This window comes from Pelodiscus sinensis, chromosome 3, assembly GCF_049634645.1.
Source record: "Pelodiscus sinensis isolate JC-2024 chromosome 3, ASM4963464v1, whole genome shotgun sequence".
Lineage (NCBI taxonomy): Eukaryota > Metazoa > Chordata > Testudines > Trionychidae > Pelodiscus > Pelodiscus sinensis.
In genome coordinates, this window is record NC_134713.1 from 32639601 (window position 1) to 32662921 (window position 23321).

Here is a 23321-nt window from a genome sequence, read left to right on the forward strand (position 1 = left end):
TCTTCTTCTAGTATTCAAACAGATGGGAGTGCATATCACCTTCATGGATGTGAAAAGGCCATTCACCAAAGCTTTTGTATTATGATGATCCATAATAGCTTACTTAGTTTTGATAAACTTAAAAAACAACAAATAGACTAGCAGTACCTTAGGGTATGTCTACACTACAAAGTTAGTTCGAACTAACGGACGTTAGTTCGAACTAACTTTAATAGGCGCTACACTAGCGCTCCGCTAGTTCGAATTTGAATCGAACTAGCGGAGCGCTTAGTTCAAACTAGGTAAACCTCATTTTACGAGGATTAAGCCTAGTTCGAACTAGCTAGTTCGAATTAAGGGCTGTGTAGCCCCTTAATTCGAACTAGTGGGAGGCTAGTCCTCCCTGGTGGCCACTCTGGCCAACACTAGGGAAACTCTATGCCCCCTTCCCGGCCCCGGACCCCTTAAAGGGGCACGGGCTGGCTACGGTACCCGTGCCAGGTGCAAGCCTGCCAGCACCCAGCCAGCAGACCCTGCACCTGGCATGGCTCGAGCCACCCACCCGATGTCCCCCAGCCCACCCCCTCTTCCCGGGACCAGGCTGGTGGCTCCCGGGAGCTTGCCCTGGACCGCAAGAGGCGGGTAACTGCCTGGGCTAGTGCGGACATCGTGGACCTCGTCCACGATCTCCGCACTAGGCACAGGAAAGTGGCCGTCTAGGGCAGGAGAGCTGCCAGCCTGGCCACCCAGGAGCAGGTGTGCATGAAAATCAAGGGGGTCCACTGAGACCCCTGACCCTGAGCCCTGAGCTTACAATGGCTGTCCTGGGTCAGCCCAAAGGTCCATCTAGCCCAGTAGCCTGTCTGCCGACAGCGGCCAACCCTAGGCACCCTGGAGGGGATGGACCGAAGACAGTGACCAAGCTATTTGTCTCGTGCCATCCCTCTCCAGCCTTCCACAAACTTTGGGCAGGGACACCACTCCTACCCCCTGGCTAAGACTACTCCATGGACCCAACCTCCATGACTTGATCTCACTTCCCTTTAAACTCTGTTCTAGTTGTAGCCTTCACAGCCTCCTGCAGCAAGGAGTTCCGCAGGTTAACTATTTGCTTTGTCAAGAACAACAACTTTCTCTTACTAGTTTCAAGCCTGCTACCCATTCCTTTCCTTTGGTGTCCTCTAGTCCTTCTTTATGGGAACTCATGAAGAACTTTTCTGAATGCACCCTCTCCACCCAACCCCTGCTTTTAGAGACCTCTATTCTGTCCCCTCTCCATCTCCTCTTTTCTAAGCTGAACAGTCCCAGTCTCTGTAGCCTCTCTTCATCTGGGACCTGTTCCCAACCCCTGATCATGTTAGTTGCCCTCCCCTCTCCCAGCCTTTCTCTTCCCCTCTCCCACCTCCTTTTCCCAGTCTCCCCCAGTTTTGTTCAATAAAGACAGAGTCAATGTTGGAAGAAACGTTATCTTTATTTTGTACATCAATAAGAAGGGGGGCTAGGGAAGGGTAAGTGGAAGGAGGTGAGGGAGGAATGGGGTACGAGCCCCCGATGGGGAGGACTGGGCTGGCTCTGCGGGCTTCTGGGGGTGGAAGCTCTCCTGCAGCCCCCCGATTGCCCCCTCTCCCCAGATGGCAGCCTGCGGCAAGTGCAGCCGGGCTGATGGCTGAGTGGTGTGATGTGCCCAGTGTGGATACTCCGGGCACTCCAAGCCAGAACTTCTTTGCAAGCGGGGCACCCCTTAGAACTGTGTGTCCGGGGTGGGGGTCGGGACCCTTTAAGCGCAGCCCTCGGCTAGCCTGAGACAGCATCTCCATGCTCTAAGTCCTCCTCTGATGCCCTGCCGGCACTGCTTCCGGCCATCCTTAAGCCCTGTTCAGAGTCCACTCAATGTGGACTTGCTAGTTCAAATTAGCAAAACGCTAATTCGAACTAGTTTTTAGTTCTAGACGCGTTAGTTCGAATTAGCTTAGTTCGAATTAACTAATTCGAACTAAGTTAGTTCGAACTAGCGCTGTAGTGTAGACATACCCCTTAAGACTAACAAAACATGTTGGTATCATGAGCTTTTGAGGGCATAACCTACTTCTTCAGATGAATGCAGTATTAAAAATCCAATTCCAAAATATATAGGAGATGGGAGGGAGGGGTGAAGGAAGGGAAAAAGGGGAAAAACAAGTCAATTAGAGAAGCTGATAGAGAATGTGCAAATTGTTCTTAAGTAACCATTGTTTGGTTTTTTGAATCATTAGGATATAGAAGGTAGTGTACTAGCCAGGTTATGTTTTTATTCATATCTTGGAACTTAACTTCATTTACAGGTTTGGGACCCATCACAGAGGTATGAATAAAGATATTATCTGGCTAGCCCAATACCGTCCACATCCTAATGATTTAAAAAACCAAACAGTGGGTACTTAAGAACAAACTGCACCTTCTCTATCAGCTTCCTGTAACATGAAAACTCTAATTGACATTCCAACCCACCCCCTCCCCCCTGGCACTCTTTTCCTTTCCTTATCTCCTCTCCCATTCCCTATTTATTTTGGAATTGGACCTTTAATACTCCATTCATCTGAAGAAGTGGGTTGTCCAGTCATATGTACCTGTGATTGTTGATACATTATATACTCCAGGACAGTACCCTGATGCCTATTTGTGATGTAGCGCATGGGTATGGGCCAAACAATTTTATCTGAGTTGCCTTACATTGGTGGGCTCAAATCGTAACTTTTGCTTTCCATTGATATTGTGGCATTTGCGGTTGAATGTATACAAAATCTAATGTATGACTTCAAGAGGAAAACACCAGAACATGTAAACATTGAAGGGATATTGGTCAAATACTATTTTTGCCCTATGCCAGTATCAACCAGTGCGTTTTAATTTAATAAAAAATGTAAGGAGTTCATAGAAGGTATAGATACAGAAATATTGAATTCCTTTTCTCAGGGTTACAATTGCTAGCCTGCTGGCAGGGAGAGACAGGTGTTCAGGCTGATATGGGGAACAATAAAGTTAATTTAGTATTTTAAGGGCCAGACAACCTCTTATATCTGGATAGTCATAAATATAGCCTGATAATGTAGAGAATCATTTTGTTAGCTGAAGAAATTCTACTAGAGCTTGAGGATTGTTATGTGAGTGGCCCTCAAAAGGGACTTATGACAACTAGAGAGAGAGAACTGTTTTGGCAGCTTGGTATGAGTTTTAGCAGTGTGTAGAAAAGCTAAGATATAAAAAAGAAATCTCCAGTTCATGATACATCTGGTACTGATCCTGAGAAGAGCTTCTGGATATACAGAACTGCAGTTGTGGAGAGAGAACTATCCAGCTGCTAAAGCCATGGATAATTGCTGAAAGACTGAGACTGGAGATACACATTTAGCCATTGGATAGTCAGTTAGAGGCATTATGCCCATGAAGCAATAGAACAATCTGGACATAGAGCTACTGCAGGATGCACAGGACAGAGGAAGGGCACATGCCACTTGACTTCATACACTTCACAGCTGTTCCCGAGTTAAGAATGCTAACTGATTAGTTAAATGAGGGAAATTAGGAAATATGGCCAAAAACTTTAGGTGCACAGGTTGAAAATTTTGGCCTGCCATTGCTGATATAGTAATTTGGATAGACATAATATCATGGAAATTAGGGCTGGAAAGGACCTATTATATAATCTAATTTAGCTTCAATGAGCTTGCACAGCATTGCTACAGTATATTTTATAGTATCCAATCCTATTTTAAATGCACTCAGCAATGAAACTCCAATAACTCTCTTGATAGACTAATTCTCAGTTAGTGGAATTCAGATTATGCTGATCCTATGCTTACTGCTTAGCACTTACTCATGTGAACACTTTCAGTCATAGTAATGTATGGCTGATGGAGACTACAAGAAGTTATCAGGTCCAGTCCCCTGAACTGAGACAGGACAAAGTAAACCTTAAGCATCCCTGACAGGTGTTTCTTCAATCTATTATTATAAACCTCTAATGAAGGTTTATATTCCAGAGCTTACCTAGCCTTAAATTAGTAAGCTTTTCCTAATATCAAGCCTAAATTTTTCAAGCTGATTTGTCAGAGGCTGGAGAAGGATGGCAGGAGACAAATCACTTGATCATTGTCTTCGGTCCATGCGGTGCTGGCCACTGTTGGCAGACAGGCTACTGGGCTAGATGGACCTTTGGTTTGACTCAGTATGGCCGTTCTTAGATGTTCTTCAGTTACTTGGTCACTTTTGAAAATCCTACTTTGTGAGATAAGATACGGCCAGAATATTTCATCTATACCTATCTCATAGAGCTGGAAGGGACCTTGAGAGGTCATTGAGTCCAGTCCCCTGCCCTCACCTCAGGATCAAGTATCATACCTCACAGATTTACCCCAGATCCTTAAATGGCCCCCCTCAAAGACTGAACTCACAGCCTTGGGTTTAGTAGCCCAATATTCAAACCACTGAGCTATCCTTCCCCCAGTGTGCCTTTGTAACAACATGCACATGATTTTAACAGTAGGCATAAAGTGTGTGTTTGTGTGTGAGAAAGAGAGAGAGAGTTTTGCAACAGTACTGGAAAATTCTTCAAATTATTGGAAAAGCTTACTAGAACCAATAAATGTTATCTAGTAGAAGTTCTTTCATTGAATATAATTATATTATTAAGATCTACTGATTAACTACTGGTTCTTATTCAGTTCACCCTATCAAACTGAGAAGATCTCTTTAACAATTAATCTAGATCTTACTGTATAGTTGCTAAATATGAATATATTGATGTTGGAACAGTAGCAAAAATCGTTCCAAATCCCTAAACACTTCAGATCAGAATCAACCACTATGAACTCTCTTCAACATATCACATTTCATTTGAGATCTATTTTATGAACTCTTCAAGTTCTATCCCACTTCCTACTTGTAAAATCTGTTACATGTACTGTACATTTAATCAGGCTGTTAGACACATTTTTCTTTCTGTATTTTTAAAATGTTCAACTGAACATTTCAACAACCCAAGCCAAATATTTTAATATATGCAAAGATATATGATTGGGAATAATTTCTTTAATCCACAAAACAGATGTGTTAATTAGTGCCTGATTCTGTCAGACTGATGCTAGTGTCACGGAAGTCTATTGGCGCTATATCTGTATACATGAGGATGGAACCAGGCCCATGTTCTCTAAGATGCTAAAAATATTAGCCAACCCCCTTATCATATGCCATTAATGCCTGGCAATAGGCCAGTCACCCATGTTCCACAGCAGAATGTACTTTCCTTCTTACTGCAAAGCCATGTTGGCACAAAATTATTTCTTCCCCTTATGAGAGTCTGAATAGCAGAAGAAAGGAAAGCATGACAATCTGGTGCATTATGGTTACTAATAAGGCAGTTTGCATTGCAGATGGTGTTTTAGAAATATATGAAGACCACCTGATGGCTGCCAAAATATGTGCAAGAGGGTAGGGTGCGAATTTCCAGGCTCCGGAATACAAAGCAAGCCTAGCATCGGCTGAAACCCACAGGCATGACCCAGCAGAGGCCAACACAACAGTTGTCATTTGCATTGAAAATATGAATGTATGATTAGAAGAGATATTAATGGGCCACTTCACTGGGCCCTTCAAATATGTGTTAACTACTTGTGCTAAAGAATCTCTTCCACCTTATATTTAGCTCTGAGGCTACTTCTACACTGTAGGCTTCTTGTGCAAGAGCACGTCCTTATTTGCTTTATGTTTAAGCTAAGCAGAGAGGGACAATTTGTGCATCTGTCTCCAAGGGAGTGGGCAGGATTAAGTGGCCATTTTAGAGCAGACAGCTGCTACTGACGGGGCCATTTACCCCTACCTACGTGGTTTAGATCAGACCATGTGTCACAAAGACAAGACTAGACACTAAGTCATACATACAATTTTCAAAGTTTTCTATAAACAGTGTCTGAGTAATTAAAACAGAGAAACTCGCAAAGAGAGGTTATATGACTTGTGCAAGGCCAAAGAGTTCACCGCAAAATTGGTCTTGCTCCTAACTCATTGTTTGGGACTGATCTTAAAGCTGGGGCAGTTGGCATAGTTTTGCAGGGTAAAGATAGCCATAATGACAGAGGCAGGATTGCATTCCGGAGTTCCTGGCTCCATTAGGTCACCTTACCACTTACACCATGACAGGCCACATTGCAATGACTTTGGTTCATCTACTTGTTTCCATGTACTGACTGTGACATTTGGGGCATTGCTCTTTTCTTGAGCAATGGCTATGGCCTAAGTGCCAGGTACAGTGTTTTGGTAAAAGTGAATTTCACGTAACTGTAATTGCTTATTGTGATTTTGGCCTCTGAGAACACTTCCCTTTTTTCAGTGCAAATGATAACTGTTGTCTTAGTCTCTCCTGGGTCACAGCCAATGCTAGGAGTGCTTTACATACGTGTTAGTACACACAAAGATATGTGATTGTGAATAATTTCTTCAATCCACAAAACAGATGTGTTAATTAGTGCCTGGTTCTGTCAAACCAATGCTAGCTTCACTGAAGTCAGTGGGCGGGAAGTTAGTGGGGGGACATGTTTAGTGGTTTTCATATTGTTGTAATAAAGTATAAATTTAGTGCAGCTCTGAAGAATCTACAGCTATGGGTTCACCCCTGCATAAAGGTGTGAGTTGGTTCTAGTGCTCCTCCCACACGGGAGGCATCTTGGCTGGAGTGCTAGTGCTGACTCTCCACTGTGTGTGTGTGTGTGTGTGGAGAGGGGGGTAAGCCTCATGCACCTGATCCAGTAAGTGGGGCAGGGCCTCGGAGAAGGGACGGGGTAGCGACAGCCCATAGTGAAGAAGGTGGGGCAAGGGTATTCGGGTTTGTGTGGTTGGAAAATTGGCAGTCCTAGATGCGGTACGTCTCATAGAATACTAGGACTGAAAGGGACCTCGAGAGGTCATCGAATCCAGCCCCCCGCCCTCATGGCAGGACCAAATACTGTCTAGACCATCTATGATAGACATTTATCTAACCTACTCTTAAATATCTCCAGAGATGGGGATTCCACAACCTCCGTGGGCAATTCATTCCAGTGTTTAACTACCCTGACAGGAACTTTTTCCTAATGTCCAATCAAAACCTCCTTTGCTGCAGTTTAAGCCCATTGCTTCTTGTTCTATCCTCAGAGGCCAAGATGAACAAGTTTTCTCCCTCCTCCTTATGACACCCTTTTAGATACCTGAAAACGGCTGTCATGTCCCCCTTCAGCCTTCTCTTTTCTAAACTAAACAAACCCAATTATTTCAGCCTTCCTTCATAGGTTATGTTCTCTAGACCATTAATCATTCTTGTTGCTCTTCTCTGGACCCTCTCCCATTTCTCCACATCTTTCTTGAAATGCGGTGCCCAGAACTGGACATAATACACCAACTGAAGCCTAACCAGTGCAGAGTAGAGCAAAAGAATGACTTCTCATGTCTTGTTCACAACACACCTGTTAATGCATCCCAGAATCATGTTTGCTTTTTTTGTAACAGCATCACACTGCTGACTCAGGGTATGTCTACACTACCACCCTAGTTTGAACTAGGGTGGTAATGTAGGCAACCGGAGTTGCAAATGAAGCCTGGGATTTGAATTTCCTGGGCTTCATTTGCATCTCGCCGGGCGCCGCCATTTTTAAATGTCCGCTAGTGCGGACTCCGAGCCCGTGGCTACACGCAGCACAAACTAGGTAGCTCGGATTAGGCTTCCTATTCCGAACTACCGTTACTCCTCGTTTCAGATTGGTTAAACATGATTGATTCTTTACAAATCCATGCTGGCTGTTCCCTATCACCTTGCCACCTTCCAAGTATTTACAGATGATTTCCTTAATTACTTGCTTTATTATCTTCCCTGGCACAGAAGTTAAACTAACTGGTCTGTACTTTCCTGGGTTGTTCTTATTTCCATTTTTATAAATGGGCACTATATTTGTCCTTTTCCAGTCTTCAGGAATCTCTCCTGTCTCCCATGATTTTCCAAAGATGATAGCTAGAGGCTCAGATATCTCCTCTATTAGCTCTTTGAGTATTCTAGGATGCATTTCATCAGGCCCTGGTAACTTTCAGGCATCTAACTTTTCTAGGTTATTTTTGACTTGTTCTTTTTTTATTTTATCTTCTAAACCTCCCACCATCCCACTAGCATTCACTATGTTAGGCATTCCTTCAGACTTCTCGGTGAAAACTGAAACAAAGAAGACATTAAGCATCTCTACCATTTCCAAGTTTCCTGTTACTGTTTCTCCCTCCTCACTGACCAGTGGGCCTACCCTGTCCTTGGTCTTCTTCTTGCTTCTAATGTGTTTACAAAAAGTCTTCTTGTTTCCCTTTAGTCCTGTAGCTAGTTTGAGCTCAATTTGAGCCTTCGCCTTTCTAATCTTGCCCCTGGATTCCTGTGTTTGCCTATATTCATCCTTTGTAATTTGTCCTACTTTCCATTTTTTATATGACTCCTTTTTTATTTTAGATCATGCAAGATCTTGTGGTTAAACCAAGGTGGTCTTTTGCCATATTTTCTATCTTTCCAACGCAGCGGAATAGCTTGCTTTGGGGCCCTTAATAATGTCCCTTTGAAAAACTGCCAACTCTCCTCAGTTGTTTTTTCCCTCAGTCTTGATTCCCATGGGACTTACCTATCAGCTCTCTGAGCTTACCAAAATCTGCCTTCCCGAAATCCATTGTCTCTATTTTGCTGTTCTCCCTTCTATCCTTCCTTAGAATTGTGAACTCTCACCCAAGTTGCCTTCCACTTTCAAATTCTCAGCCAGTTCCTCCCTATTTGTTAGGATCAAATCTAGAACAGCTTCCCCCCAGTAGCTTTTTCAACCTTCTGAAATAAAAAGTTGTCTCCAAATGCAGTCCAAGAACTTCTTGGATAGTCTGTGTCCCGCTGTGTTTTTCCCAACATATATCGGGATAGTTGAAGTCCCCCATCACCACAAAATCTTGGGCTTTTGATGTTGTGATAGGCAGGTGTAGGACCTATGGACCTTGAAAGGTGTGTTGTGGGAGTGTTGATCATTCTATCAGTGGAAGTATGTGTGCAGGTTTTGCACCTGTTGTTCTGGTAGGGTCTGATGCTGCTTTGAGTTGGTGGGTCCTTGTCTGGAGAGAGCTTGCAGAGGTTAACAATCCCTAAACCACGCTTCCTGTGAAGCACTGCTAAGCCACACAGTCAAGACCATAGCAATCAGGATGAGGGGAGAAGGCAGACTCTTCAGCAATCAAGTCTGCAAGGAATGTGGTCTTGGCTAACTGTTTTCAGTGCTTGAAGTGACCCCGACAGACTCTAAAGAATGGTGTGAGGCTCCACACTAAAGATCTGTAGAAAGGTGGTTGGAGGAGAGGGAACTCATCTAATCAAATGGCTCTGAACTCTTGTGCATCCCCTTGTACATCTGCCTGATTGTCTTCCAGACTGGATGGGATCAATTGCGTTGTGTCAGAGTAAGTGGCTACATTTGTGTAACCATGAGTTGAGATTATTAATGTTAAAATAACTTGATGGTGTTTCTGTCAAAGCTGGTTCTATCCTCAAACCACTTTCACACTCAGCCTTTATCAGCTCCTCAAGTCACATCCTCAGTGCTGCTTCTTGTGTAACCTGAACTCTATGGGAGAACAGAGTCATGTGATAGGATAAGACAGCGTATTAGCCCCACAGTGACTTTGAAACCACAGAAAAAGGATTTGAGTCCTCAAAGCACTCTGAAATAAATTAGTATGCATGATATTATTTCTCTCCTTTTTTGGTCTCCTACATGGAAACTGATTCAGTTATCTCTGCTTCACTTTGATCTGAAAGAATGTTGTCTAGACATAACACAATCTTACCCTATTCTCCCTACACGGGTTATTCCATGACCAATTTGCTGTGTGATACAATTAAAACAGAATATTAAACTTGGTGAAGTCTGTTTTGTTAAAAAAATGGCATAATGTTTTAAACTGGGGCAAGTTTTTATAGAAGGATATTCTAAAAATCGCATGTATTAACATTTAGGCATCTGGTACAAATCATATTTATCTTATTCATAATTACATTTTGTTAATATGAGATGTCTCTTCTAAAAGGGAATGCCTGTTTAGGAACACTTAAACAATAATACTCAAACAGTTTACATTAATCAGCTGTGACCAATTTAAATGAAGCCTAATAGAAAAATAAGCACCGGCAAAAGGCAAACAAAACTAAATGCAAGCAATTGCACAAGAAATAAACAAAGTCCCACCACCACCAGCAACAAACACTATATGAAATGTTTGACACCTTCTTGCCTTTTCAGATATAATTGGTCATTTTAGACTCTAGATATCCAGTGCACTGTAATGTGTCATATATTGGTTTCTGTTATTTGCAAGGGGAAAATAAATGAGCATATACTTCTAGGATAGTGGTGATATCCACAAGTTTCCTCTTAAATATGCACAACACAATGAATTGTTAAAAATAATCCTCTGAGAATGGTGCTTTTTTTGTGGTTTTCTACCAGAGAGCATGCTGCCCGCTGATAGAAAATTGCTTATTAATCTCCAAAGATTGACCAATTTCCATCATAGTCACCCAACGGAACTGCTGATGTTATTTTTTTTAAACATTGTGGGTGCTGTTAATTGCTTTCTGTGGTTTGTAATAGCAGTAATCCCTTTCAAATGGGACATGAACTCTCAAAGTCATTAGCTTCCATCCATATGCTGTATTTAAGGTTTACTTTTCAGTCGGTATGTTTCATATTGCCACAAATTGCAAAGACCATCATGTCACTGAAGGTTTAGAACTTAGGGGTATACCTGCACTGCAATAAAACCTGTGTCACTGAGTCTCACTGCCCAGGTCAATTTGCCACCTGTGGCTGGCCTATTCCATCTAACTCGGACTTGCAGGGCTCAGGGCTTACACTGTCTGGTTGCAGTGTATATGTCAGGCCTTAGTCTGGAGGCGAGGCTCTATGACCTCGCATTTGCACCATAGTTAAACACCCCTTAGCCCAAGCCCTGCCATGAGTGTCGAATCACAGTGTAAACATATCGTAAGTTTACTCTGTTTCTTTGCATCTGAGACTTCTGCCTGCAGTTGGCTTAGTTTCCTCCCTGCCTGAGGCTACTCTGTTCTACACAGATTCTTCTATTCTGCTCATCACCATAGAATCTGAGCACCGTTGATGAAATCTGGTGTATTTTGAAGGCACAAAATGTTTTCAGATGCATTGTTGCCCACTGCTCAGTGCTAACTGAGGGGACTCTTCAGTGGCATCTTTCTGTGGGCAGAGAATCTTTTGACAAAAAGGTGTTTGCAATTCCATATTTTGCACAGTGATGGTTAAAAATACCAGATAAAAAATTAGCGATACACAGAACTAATTCCTCTTGCAGAAATTCCAGCTAAGATCCTACAGCATCCAGCCTATACTGCCCAGCTCTTATTTTAGCAGGGAATTCAGTTACTGTCTTTTAGTGAATATAACCTGTGGGTTATATTCATTTTTACAACCCCCCCCACCCGCAGGCTATATTCGTGCGTGGGGTATATAGGGTTTTTTTTACTGGATGGAAGAGGATCCCCTCCCCCCCCTTTCCACTACCTTTGCCGGGCTGGGGTTAGGCTCCCAGTCCGTGACCAAACAACACAGGGAAACTTACAAGGGGCGCAGCAGCCGGGAACGCTCCGGAGCTGGGGCAGAGACATCCCCTGCACAGGTGCAAGGTGGGAGGCTCCCAGACCGGGCTGACAAAGGGAAGGAGCCCGGAGCAAGTTGTGGGCGTGGGGCTCGGCTCACAGGAGATGGCACGGCTCACAGGAGAGGGGCCGGGGCATGATGCTTGTTTCTCATTGCTCCTGCATGATCCAGCCGGGTGCCCTCCCCTGCAGCCGCCGCCGCATGTCGGACCCACTGTGTGCTCGCTTGTTACTCCTGGGCCAGCACCGGCCCCACCGTCCTGAACCATACCCTGGCCCAGGAGCAACAAGCAGCGGTGGTGGCTGCAGGGGAGGGTGCCCAGCTGGATCGCGCAGGAGCAATGAGCAACGAGCAACAAGCACCATGCTCCAGCCCCGCTCCTGTGAGCTGTGGCTGCCTGCAGACACTCACCGCTGCTGCTGGCCTCAGAGCCCCGCGCCCGCAACTTGCTCTGGGCTCCTTCCCTTTGTCAGCCCGGGCTGGGAGCCTCACGCCTTGCACCTCTGCTGAGGATGCCTCTTCCCCGACTGTGGAGCATTCCCGGCTGCTGCGCCCCTTGTAAGTTTCCCTGCGTTGTTCGGTTGCGGGGTGGGAGCCTAACCCCCGCACCGTAAATATACCCCCGCATCGTAAATATACCCCTGGCACAGTTTTGTATACCCTGCGGGTATACTCATGTGCCGGGGTATACAAGATTTTTTTTTACTGAAGTAGCAAAAACTGCGGGTTATATTTGGATGCGAGGTATATTTGCTAAAATACGGTAGTCCAAAATCACAATCATGTGATTACATGGAGCACCTCATCAATGATCATACATTAGTTCAGATTCTCTGAGTGTTGGTCCTCTATGGGTGTGTCTAGACTACATGCCTCCTTCGATGGAGGCATGTAGATTAGCCAGATCGGAAGAGGGAAATGAAGCCGCGATTAAAATAATCGCGGCTTCATTTAAATTTAAATGGCTGCCCCGATCTGCCGATCAGCTGTTTGTCGGCAGATCGGGGGAGTCTGGACGCGATGCCCCGACAAAGAAGCCTTTCTTCATCGACACAGGTAAACCTGGTTTCACGAGGCTTACCTGTGTCGATGAAGAAAGGCTTCTTTGTCGGGGCATCGCGTCCAGACTCCCCCGATCTGCCGACAAACAGCTGATCGGCAGATCGGGGCAGCCATTTAAATTTAAATGAAGCCGCGATTATTTTAATCGCGGCTTCATTTCCCTCTTCCGATCTGGCTAATCTACATGCCTCCGTCGAAGGAGGCATGTAGTCTAGACACACCCTATCTGTCCACTGGAACCAACTTTTCTGGTGATGTCCAGACAGACTATAGGAAGTGTTGAACTCACATACTAACCCAACAACCAGTTGTGGTTGCTTTACTTGTACTTAATGAGGTCAAAATTTAATCTCTTCTCTTAGAGAAAACTGTGCGACTTGCTAGTCAGTAATACATTCCATTGCCAGCTTTGTCATAAAGGTGTCTTTTCAAGTCAGGGATCTAATTAATAGATTATATTCTAGTTTACCCAAAATTGGGTTGCCAGAATGTTTCAAAGGGTCATGTGGCAGTTCCTGTTCCAGTGGGCTGGCTGGGATGCCCTCTCTGCTCCAGGCACTTCAACCCCTGAGGCCCTGTCACCACTCCTGTTTGACCTACCAGTCATGCTGGCAGTAGGTTAAATGTGCAATACCTGGAGCAGAGCATCAAACCCATCCACTCCCACAGCACAGGAGCTGCAGGAACTGCCATCTTATGGTGAATGCTGGGCAGGACTCAAACCCTCAAGGGAGCAGGAGGCGACCAAAGCTACCCACAGCTTCCACTGGCAGACTCTTTACTTAGGCTACGTCTACACTACAGGGTTTTTGAGCAAAAATCTGTGGAGCGTTCACACCTCAAGCGCGTTTTTGCACAAGTAAATTTACAGTAAATCAAAAGAACAGAGTTTTTTTGCGGTGTAGGTATTCCTCTTTCTATGAGGAATAACACCTTTTTGCGCAAGAGTTCTTGCGCAAAAACATGTGTGCAGATTGGCAACAGGAGTTTTTTGCGCAAAAAGAGCCAATTGAAAATAGCCACAGGCGCTCTGGTGGCTATTCTGTGAATAGCAATCAGAGCTTTCTTTCGAGAGAGCATCCATACAGTCTGGACGCTCTCTTGTGCAAAAGCACATCACTTTTGTGATGCGCTTTTGTACTGTGGACTGCTCTTGTGCAAGAAGTTTTTGCGGAAGATCTCTTCTGCAAAAAGCTTCTTGCACAAGAAGCCTTCAGTGGAGACGTAGCCTTAGTCACAAAAGGTATGTCTACACTACAGTGCTAATTCGAACTAACTTAGTTCGAATAAGTTAATTCGAACTAAGCTAATTCGAACTAACGCATCCAGACTAAAAAACTAGTTCGAATTAGCATTTTGCTAATTCGAACTTGCATGTCCACATTAAGTGGACCCTGAACTGGGGTTAAGGATGGCCGGAAGCAGTGCCGGCAGGGCATCAGAGGAAGACTTAGAGCGTGGAGATGCTGTCTCAGGCTAGCCGAGGGCTGTGCTTAAAGGGATCCGACCCCCACCCCAGACAGACAGTTCTCAGGGGTACCCTGCTTACAAAGCAGTCCTGGCTTGGATTGCCCGGAGTACCCACACTGGGCACATCACAGCACTCGGCCATCAGCCCGGCTGCACTTGCTGCAGGCTGCCATCTGAGGAGAGGGGACAATTGGGGGGCTGCAGGAGAGCTTCCACCCCCAGAAGCCCGCAGAGCCAGCCCAGTCCTCCCCATCGCGGGCTCGTACCCCATTCCTCCCTCACCTCCTTTCACTTACCCCTCCCTAGCCCCCCTTCCTGATGTACAAAATAAAGGACAATTGTGTTCAAAAACAGAATCTCTCTTTATTGAACAAAACTCAGGGAGACTGGGAAAAGGAGGTGGGAGAGGGGAAGAGAGAGGGTGGGAGAGGGGAGGGCAACTACAATGATGAGGGGTTTGGAACAGGTCCCATATGAAGAGAGGCTAAAGAGACTGGGACTTTTCAGCTTAGAAAAGAGGAGATGGAGGGGGGATATGATAGAGGTCTATAAAAGCATGAGTGGGGTGGAGAGGGTGCATACAGAAAAGTTCGTCATTAGTTCCCATAATAGAAGGACTAGAGAACACCAAAGGAAAGGAATGGGTAGCAGGCTTCAAACTAATATGCGAAAGTTCTTCTTCCCAAAGCAAATAGTTAACCTGTGGAACTCCTTGCTGCAGGAGGCTGTGAAGGCTAGAACTAGAACAGAGTTTAAAGAGAAGTGAGATCAATTCATGGAGGTTGGGTCTATGGAGTGGTATTAGCCAGGGGTAGGAGTGGTGTCCCTGCCCGAAGTTTGTGGAAGGCTGGAGAGGGATGGCACGAGACAAATGGCTTGGTCACTGTCTTTGGTCCATCCCCTTCAGGATCCCTAGGGTTAGCTGCTCTCGGCATACAGGCTACTGGGCTAGATGGACCTTTGGTCTGACCCAGCACGGCCATTCTAAGCTCAGGGCTCTGGGTCGGGGGTCTCAGTGGACCACCTTGATTTTCATGCAAACCTGCTCCTGGGTGGCCAGGCTGGCAGCTCTCCTGTGCCTAGTGCGGAGGTCGTGGACGAGGTCCACGATGTCTGCACTGGACCAGGCGGGTGCCCGCCTCTTGCGGTCCTGGGCAAGCTCCCGGGAGCCGCCAGCCTGGTCCCAGGAAGAGGGGGAGGGCTGGGGGGCATCGGGTGGCTGGCTCAAGCCGTGCCAGGTGCAGGGTCTGCTGGCTGGGTGCTGGCAGGCTTGCACCTGGCACGGGCATCGTAGCTAGCCCGTGTCCCTTTAAGGGGTCCAGGGCCAGGAGGGGGGCATACGAGTTTCCCTGGTGTTGGCCAGAGTGGCCACCAGGGAAAGCTGGGGAGGGCTAGCCTCCCACTAGTTCGAATTAAGGGGCTACACACCCCTTAATTCGAACTAGTAAGTTCGAACTAGGCTTAGTCCTCGTAGAATGAGGTTTACCTAGTTCGAACTAAGCGCTCCGCTTAGTTAAGTTCGAACTAGCGGAGCGCTAGTGTAGCGCCTATCAAAGTTAATTCGAACTAACGTCCGTTAGTTCGAATTAACTCTGTAGTGTAGACATACTGAAAAAGGCATAAATGTTTACAGATAGGTCCTGAGCCCAAGAAAGGTCAAGAGCCTTTTTTCTAGTTGGTTTCTAATTTCACTGAATTTGGGAGGATGGTTTGATGTTTGACAACCGGAGCAGCTAGCTTTTAACTGACCAACTTGAAATGATGCTATGGAATTCTTTTAGCTGTAAAACAAGGTAGCTATATCAGATGGGCATCCAAAATTAAAAAGAACAACAACGATTCCTATACTTTCTGGAGTTGTAAAGAAAGTGCCACTAGTGAATTAGAACGATGGCATTGTTCATATTACTTTCTCAATGAATGCTTAGGAGCATAGGCACATATAGTTCATCCACATTCTGGGCATAAAGCTTTTTTATGGTGAAAAATCTCTTTTCACTTAGCTGATTTTCCAGTCCAATTAAGGCTGCAAACAGTCCTTTCTGCAAGTAATTGGAAATGTCTTGTACAATGAATTTTACTTTCTGGTCAAAGTGCTATTGTAATGCACAGGGTAACTTCTGTTAAAATTGGTGTAGTGGTTTTATGGCCTTGTTAATTATAATATAACACATGTAAAAATGACCAAGTAAAGGCTTAAATACAACAAAAGGGACTTCTCTTTGCAAAATGGTCACAATTAATTACATTTGGAGGAATTAATAAATGCCACTTTATATAATAAAAAGGCCTTAAGATGGGGATCCTAAGTAATTATGGCCATTTAACAGTCTGAAAAATTAGAATATGCAGAAGTGGTTTATTATTTATTGTTATTTGCGCTATATTACAGGAGTATCTAGAATCCACCCACTGAAATCAGAGGCCTCAGATGAAGCAATGTGTCTAATTTTGAGCTCCACACTTTAGGACAAAAGTGATCTGAGGAAGTGGGTCTGGCCCACGAAAGCTCATCATCTAATAAACCATCTTGTTAGTCTTTAAAGTGCTACCTAGTCCTGCATTTTGCTTCAGCTACCCCAGACTAACACGGCTACATTTCTATTACTATAGGACAAAATAGTGAGAGAATCCAGAGGAGAGCAAATAAAAGAAAAAAGGATTTTGAAAACTTTACCTAAAAGGACAGGTTAAAAATGAGGATGCTTAGTCTTGAGAAAAGAAGACTGAGAGGGGGAGCCAGTAACATCTTCAAATGTTTTTTCAGATTTTGGGTCAGGACCCCAAAGTGGGTTGTGACCCCATTTGAATAAAACTGCCAGGAATGATATTAGGCTTGCTAGGGCTTGCAGCCAAAGCCTGAACCTCACTGCACAGGACTAAAGTTGAAGCTCTAGGGTGTCAGCCCTGGATGGCAAGGTTTAGGTTATATGTCCACCCTCACCTCCCACTCCCTCTGAGGCTGAAGTTTTTGGGCTTTTGGCTTTAGCTCCTCTGCCTGAAATGGCAGGGCTTGAGTTTGGCTGCCTCCTGATGTCATGTAGTAATTTTTGTTGTCAGAGGAGGGTCATGGTATAACAAAGTGTGAAACCCGCATTGGCTATAATTAAGAAGACCAGATCAACAAGCAGTTATCTGTTGCAAGGGAGATACATGTTAGAAATTAAGAAAAGCTTTCTACCTACAGTAGACACTTGTTAGTAGCGACTTATCGGTGACCTTTTGCCATGTTGCTCCTAAGCAGCTGTTGCTGTTATGGACAGTGTCTGACCAATTAAAAATAAATGGGTGCCAAAAATTGACAGAATTATAGAATGACAACATATAAGTAGTAAACACAATTGCATAAATTGAAAAGAGGACAACTTCTCCACTCAAATATTAAATCAACATTCAGATTGTTTTTATCTTGTTTTTTTCTCATATCTTTATTTGAGATAGCCTTTTGACTTGTCTAGGCATGCCTTACTATATAAACCATGTGGACAAGATTTAAAATATCTACAGTTATAGAAGTGTAGTTGTATGTAAAGGGCTTAAGGAATCTATTATCCTGGTCCTGGGTGAACTGCCAAGGCACCATGGTTCAACTATTTGTTATACTGTGATATTGGCTGTTGCCATATATTTTCCTGATTCTGAGCTATATAGGATAATGGGGCTATAAGAGCAGCATTAAAGTGGTTTGGTATCTAGTCAAAATTTTTAATGGTAAAAATCTACACTGAAAGGCATTTAAAGCTAAAATCACATGGCTATTCATAACAGTGTTTTCTGACAGAGCCTCTCAGTTCTGTAAATAAAATCTTCTTGGGATTATTTTCAGATTATTTGTCTGTGGAGCTCACGAATAGAAGACTTTATTTATTTTATGGATTTACATATAATTTCTCTAAAATAATATTTTAAAATTGCCCAGTAGATTATATAAAACCGTAAAGGAAATATTAATTTTTGTTTCTGCTTCTTTTTTCCTTTGTTGGAGAAGTATTGTCTTTGGTAAATATGTCAGTTTCAAAAAGACTGAAAAAATTGAAAGGAATTAAGAAATGTATTATAGGGGCATGCAGAAACTCAGAGAAGGCATGTGATGAATACCATGGTGCTTAGAATTCAAATGTCAGGATCTGAATGCCACAGACACTTGAGTGAAAATCATGTGTCTGGTGGAAGAGGGAAGGAAAAAGAAAATTGCTCCACTTTAACCATTTATTTTCCTTTAAAGCTCATTATCCGTAAGCATACTGAACACTATTTTCATTGGAGGAATTCACACGAGTTCACCACAATTGTATTGGACAACCAACCACATTTTTGCCAATTTATTTTTATACTGGTCTATACAACTATTCCCAGTACAGAAACAATAACAATGTGTGGAATAGTCAAAAGGGTGTTTTTTTCATTCACTTCCATTGTTACTTCCTATTAAAAAAATCCTTCTGCATGAAGTGAGGGGAGGGAATCTAAAAAGGGGCTGTCTGTATACCTGCTACTTGGCTCTATGTTACTGAGTAAGAAGCTGCAGAAATGTCAAGCTAGCAAGACTGTTCCAGCTTTGCTGCATAATGCTCACTTTCAGGAATTTTCTTTTCTCCTAAGTGCACAGACAGCACTAATGACTCTGCTAGTGTTTTGACTTAATGTCAAGCCCTTTCTGTTTCGGAATAAAAATGAATTTTTCTCATCTTACAAGGAACTCGTTATCCCACTCTTTCACCATGGCACCACTAGCAAAGAATGTGAAGGGGACGGTTGTTTAGAACAATCACAGTAGCAGAATACGGATCAGCACTCTATGGAGATCCTGTGATAGTGCAATTCTACAGCTATTGCAGTTTGAGATTTCAGTGGCATAAGGTGCAAGTCTGTGGAAGCCCTATGAATATGGAGCCCTTAGGAGATGAGAATAAAATGTCACTAGTTTCAGGGGTCTGGCACTAATGCAGCCTGTGTGGGTGAATAGGAGTGAATAGAAAATGTCATTAGGTCAGTTTCAAAGAAGTTATATATGTGCTTCCACTAATAGAACTGATTACAAAGTGGGGGACTGTGGATCTGATGAGATGACTACAAGGGGTCTAATGGAGTACAGATTGCAAGTCTTATCCAGTGAGCTGCCAAGGGAGCCATTTTCCATTCATATAAATGGAATTTGAAGGCATACAGCACTTTTCAAGATTTGGCTATAAACTAGCCAGAACTGGGAGATATTAGACTCCAGTGCAGCAACTCCTGTGCTGAAGTCCATCTGAAGTCAGCAAAGAATCTGACATGTTTAAGTTTCACTGACGTCAATGGGATATAAGCATTACTCTAAAGTTAAGCATGTGCTTAAGTGTTTGGAGAAACAGGAATGAACTTAAGGATATATATAACTGATTTGTGAATCAGGTCCTAGAAAAGGTAAAGGATTCCCTTTTTCTTTCTTTATTTTTTAAAATAATTATTTCTGTGGCTTGGAGAACCATGGTTTATTTTCATCACAAAAGGAGGGAACACAGTTCAGAAGGCCAAACAGTAAAGCCTCAGCCCCCTGAATCTAATGCTGAACTGAAATAAATAAGGGTATGGCTTGTTCTTTCCTAACCTCTTGACTATATCATTAGGTCGATATTGTTATTTAAGACTAATGCATGATGAGGAAATGGTTTCTTTGTCAGCCAATGGAGACTCTATAACAGTGTCACAATGACTAAGGCTATAATGATGTACTGTAAGATTACAATGGCAAAAGGAATTCGGTGCTAGTCTGTGACCCCATGATCATACCATTACAATACAGTCAGAGATGTGAAGTTATTATGGGAAAGCTATTTCATAGCAAGTCTATAAGGACCTTTTGATGATGCCATTATGAAGCCTTGACAATGTAAGGTTATGGTGGCAAAATGGTTTCAATGAGACCACACTGTGGTTTAAAAACAGAATTAAATGGTGTCAGTGGAAGTTATTCCTCCTTTGAAAAATCAAAGAAAATTAAACAGAATCCACTCTCTGAACACCAGAACAAGCAAACATTAAAATTACCCCAGATTGACACCAGATCTAGATGGGGAAGGCAGGATCTTGATCTCCTGTCAACAAGCTGTTAAGGTTTCCACTCTGGTTATCCAATAGGAAAATTTAGTTGCACTAATTTCCAGGATCTTATCACATGTTAAGTGAATCTTAATGCCATGGTGTTGCTGTGATAGTTTTAAATTAAATTGCATCATTCTACATTCTCCTTGCTGTGCTACTGAATATTATGCCATTCTTGCTTTTCTCCTGTTTGTAGTGTGTCTGACTTTCACTTGCTCTGATAACTGTAGCTTTGTCTTCCTTTTAATAAAAATTAAAATTCAGTTGCCACTGCCAGTCTGCGATTGTGAGTGACAACTGAGACTGACTGTCTTGGTAAATAACATATTTCAAAATCAAGTGAAAATTCCAACAGCTAAGATTGACATCTCACCAGTAATATGGTTACTGTTCCCAGGTTACTGTTCATCTGGTTTGAAATCTAGACCTGATCTGATCACATAGATTAGCACTAAAATGTGCTATTGGTAGAGGAAAGTATAGAGACTACAGAAGCAAGACAATGCAACAGAACAATGGGAACCATGGTTTATTGAGGGGTGCCTCTACCCAACAAACACAGCAGTGATAGCTATGTGGCAGGACAGCTGCAACTTGCAAATCCTCATTGAAATAATAGATCTGTATACTGTATCTAGTTTTCAGCATGGAAGCTGTAGACCCCAATTCTGCAAAGACCTTGGTGCTTAACTTTGCACACAACAAGGAGTCCCATTGACTTACTACTACTCATAGTACATATACTTCCATATGTGCATAAGTCAGAGCCTCAGTGTAAGCTCCTCAGGGCAGGCAGATTGTCTCTAATGGCCTGTGCACTTTTATTGTGTATATAAATAATGGTAGTGCGGGTGACAGCATTTTCTAAAACTGCAATATATAGCATATTTTGAAACCATATCTTTGAACCGATTTAACTCAAATAGTTATAAAAATGTTTGCCTACAGTATCTATCATAGCATCAGATATTCTGCTAATGTAACTTGACTTGCACAGTGGGGGTGAAATTTATTTCTCTGCTTATCATGCTGGCTGACATAGTATAAAATAGCACCAAATCATCATAACGAGGAGCCTGGATGCCATCATTTCCCTGTATATTCTTACATAATGTAATGTGCACATGTATGTTAACCTTTTCCAGTCTTACAGCCACTACTAAAAACAAGGGCTAGAGTGGTGTTGTTCACCTGTAAAGGCTCTGTCCCAATATTTATAACATATCTGATTTTCTTTTATTTTATTCAGGTGCAAGAGTTATGTATCCCTGGAGAAAGGAATCATCTGTCAGTCATCAATACAATTATTTTTAAATAATTTCTCACACATTTGACTGCAGCCTGTAAGCTTCATATGTATTTCTTTCTCTTTTTCAGAGTTTGCAATTAGTATATTAAAAAGCTAAAAAGTCTATGATTGTTGGGTTTAAAAAATCAGCAAGTTAGAAATATTACCCTTTCCCTTTGTTCTGAAATGAGAGGAGGTAACCATCTCGGCAAATTTTGAAAAGCGACATGTGTGATGGTCAAAGGTCTGTGGTTGAATATTTAGAGGAAGTTCAGAGATGAGTGATGTAAATGATTAGGGCATGGAAAAGTTCTCATGTGAAGAGAGATTGAAAAGATTGGGATTAATTACTTTAGGGAAGAGATGAGAAGGGATCAGAGTATACAGAATAATGAGTGATACTGAAAAGCTGGATTGAAAAATGTCTGTTCTTCTTGTCTCATAACACAAAAGGAACAGGACATTCAATTAAATAGGAAGGCAACAAATTAAAAATGTATACCAGGAATTTTTTTTTACACCATGCATAATTAGACTGTGGAACCCGTTGCCACAGAATACCCAAAAACGTAGTAAGATTCAAAGAGATATTGGTCTTTTATGTCAATTGCGTAGCTTATATTTTGGAATTGGGAGTGTCCACCCAGCACTTATTTAAAAAAAAAAGCACTCTTCCTATGACTGCCCTTACTCTTCATACAATGAGGGTTACAGGAGTCAGAGTAAGAAGTCCTCCAGCTTGACAGTTTTTCAACATTATTGTGAGATAACTGCTTGCTGTGTAGACATGGACTAAGTTATTTCGAAATAATGTTGCTGCATAGATATACCCTCAGAGTGGATCCGCGGACCATTTTGAGAAACAGGGGTTTAAATTAATATTTTTGTTTTTCATTGGAAAAAAGTTTACTATATATGATAATTATTCAATAATATAAATAATGTTTGAAGTTTTCCCACAAATATAAATTTTTGTGATACTTTCTTCCTATTTTTCAGTCTATTCTAGAGCTGATAAAAACATTCAGTAGGCAAGACTACATTTTGATAGTATTTTACCACCCATACAACTAATCTTTTTCAAGTAGTGCAGCTGTGTACTGTACTCTGCATCAGTGTATATGTGCCCTGTGGGGAGCCAGAAAACTTTGCTTATTAGCATTTGTAGGAGTGGCACTGGTGTCCTGCATCACTAGTCTCTCCCTGGGCCACAGAAGGGCCCCCCTTAGTTCCTTCTCATCCATTGTGGCTAATGTCAGAGTTCTGTGTGGTGTTTTTACCTCATGCTCTGTGTCAGATTTCTGATAATTTTTTCTTGTATTTAATAGCTAGTATTACCTTAAGTTAAGTTTAGTGTTAGTATAGTAGCAGCTAGAGTTATTGGCTGCCCTGTGTGATGCCTTCACCAGAATTCAAGCATTGTCCATTATGTGAGGAGACCAGGCATGACAGTGAGAAGCGTATTGTGTCTTGGTGAAGGACACATTAAGGAAGTATTTCTTTATACAACATGCAGTCAACCTGTGGAACTCTTTGACAGAGGTTGTTGTGAAGACTGAGACTATAACAGGATTAAAAAAAACCTGGATTAAGTCAATCAATGGCTATTAGCTAGGATGAGCAGGTATGGTGTCTTAGCCTTTGTTTGCCAGGTGCTGGGTAGGGCTCACTTGATGATTGCCTGTTCTATTCATTTCCTCTGGGGAATCTGGTATTAATCATTGTAGTAGGAAAGG

The 23321-nt window shown here is 42.8% G+C and overlaps 1 long non-coding RNA gene across 1 annotated transcript in view; it reads left to right on the forward strand.

Annotated features, from left to right (window-relative positions):
- The window catches only part of LOC106732456 (uncharacterized), a 44744-nt gene that overhangs the window by 6918 nt on the left and 14505 nt on the right, over positions 1-23321 (forward strand). The window contains exon 2 of the long non-coding RNA XR_001368702.3: positions 21547-21640. This is a non-coding gene — a long non-coding RNA (uncharacterized LOC106732456). The remainder of the gene's footprint in view (positions 1-21546; positions 21641-23321) is intronic.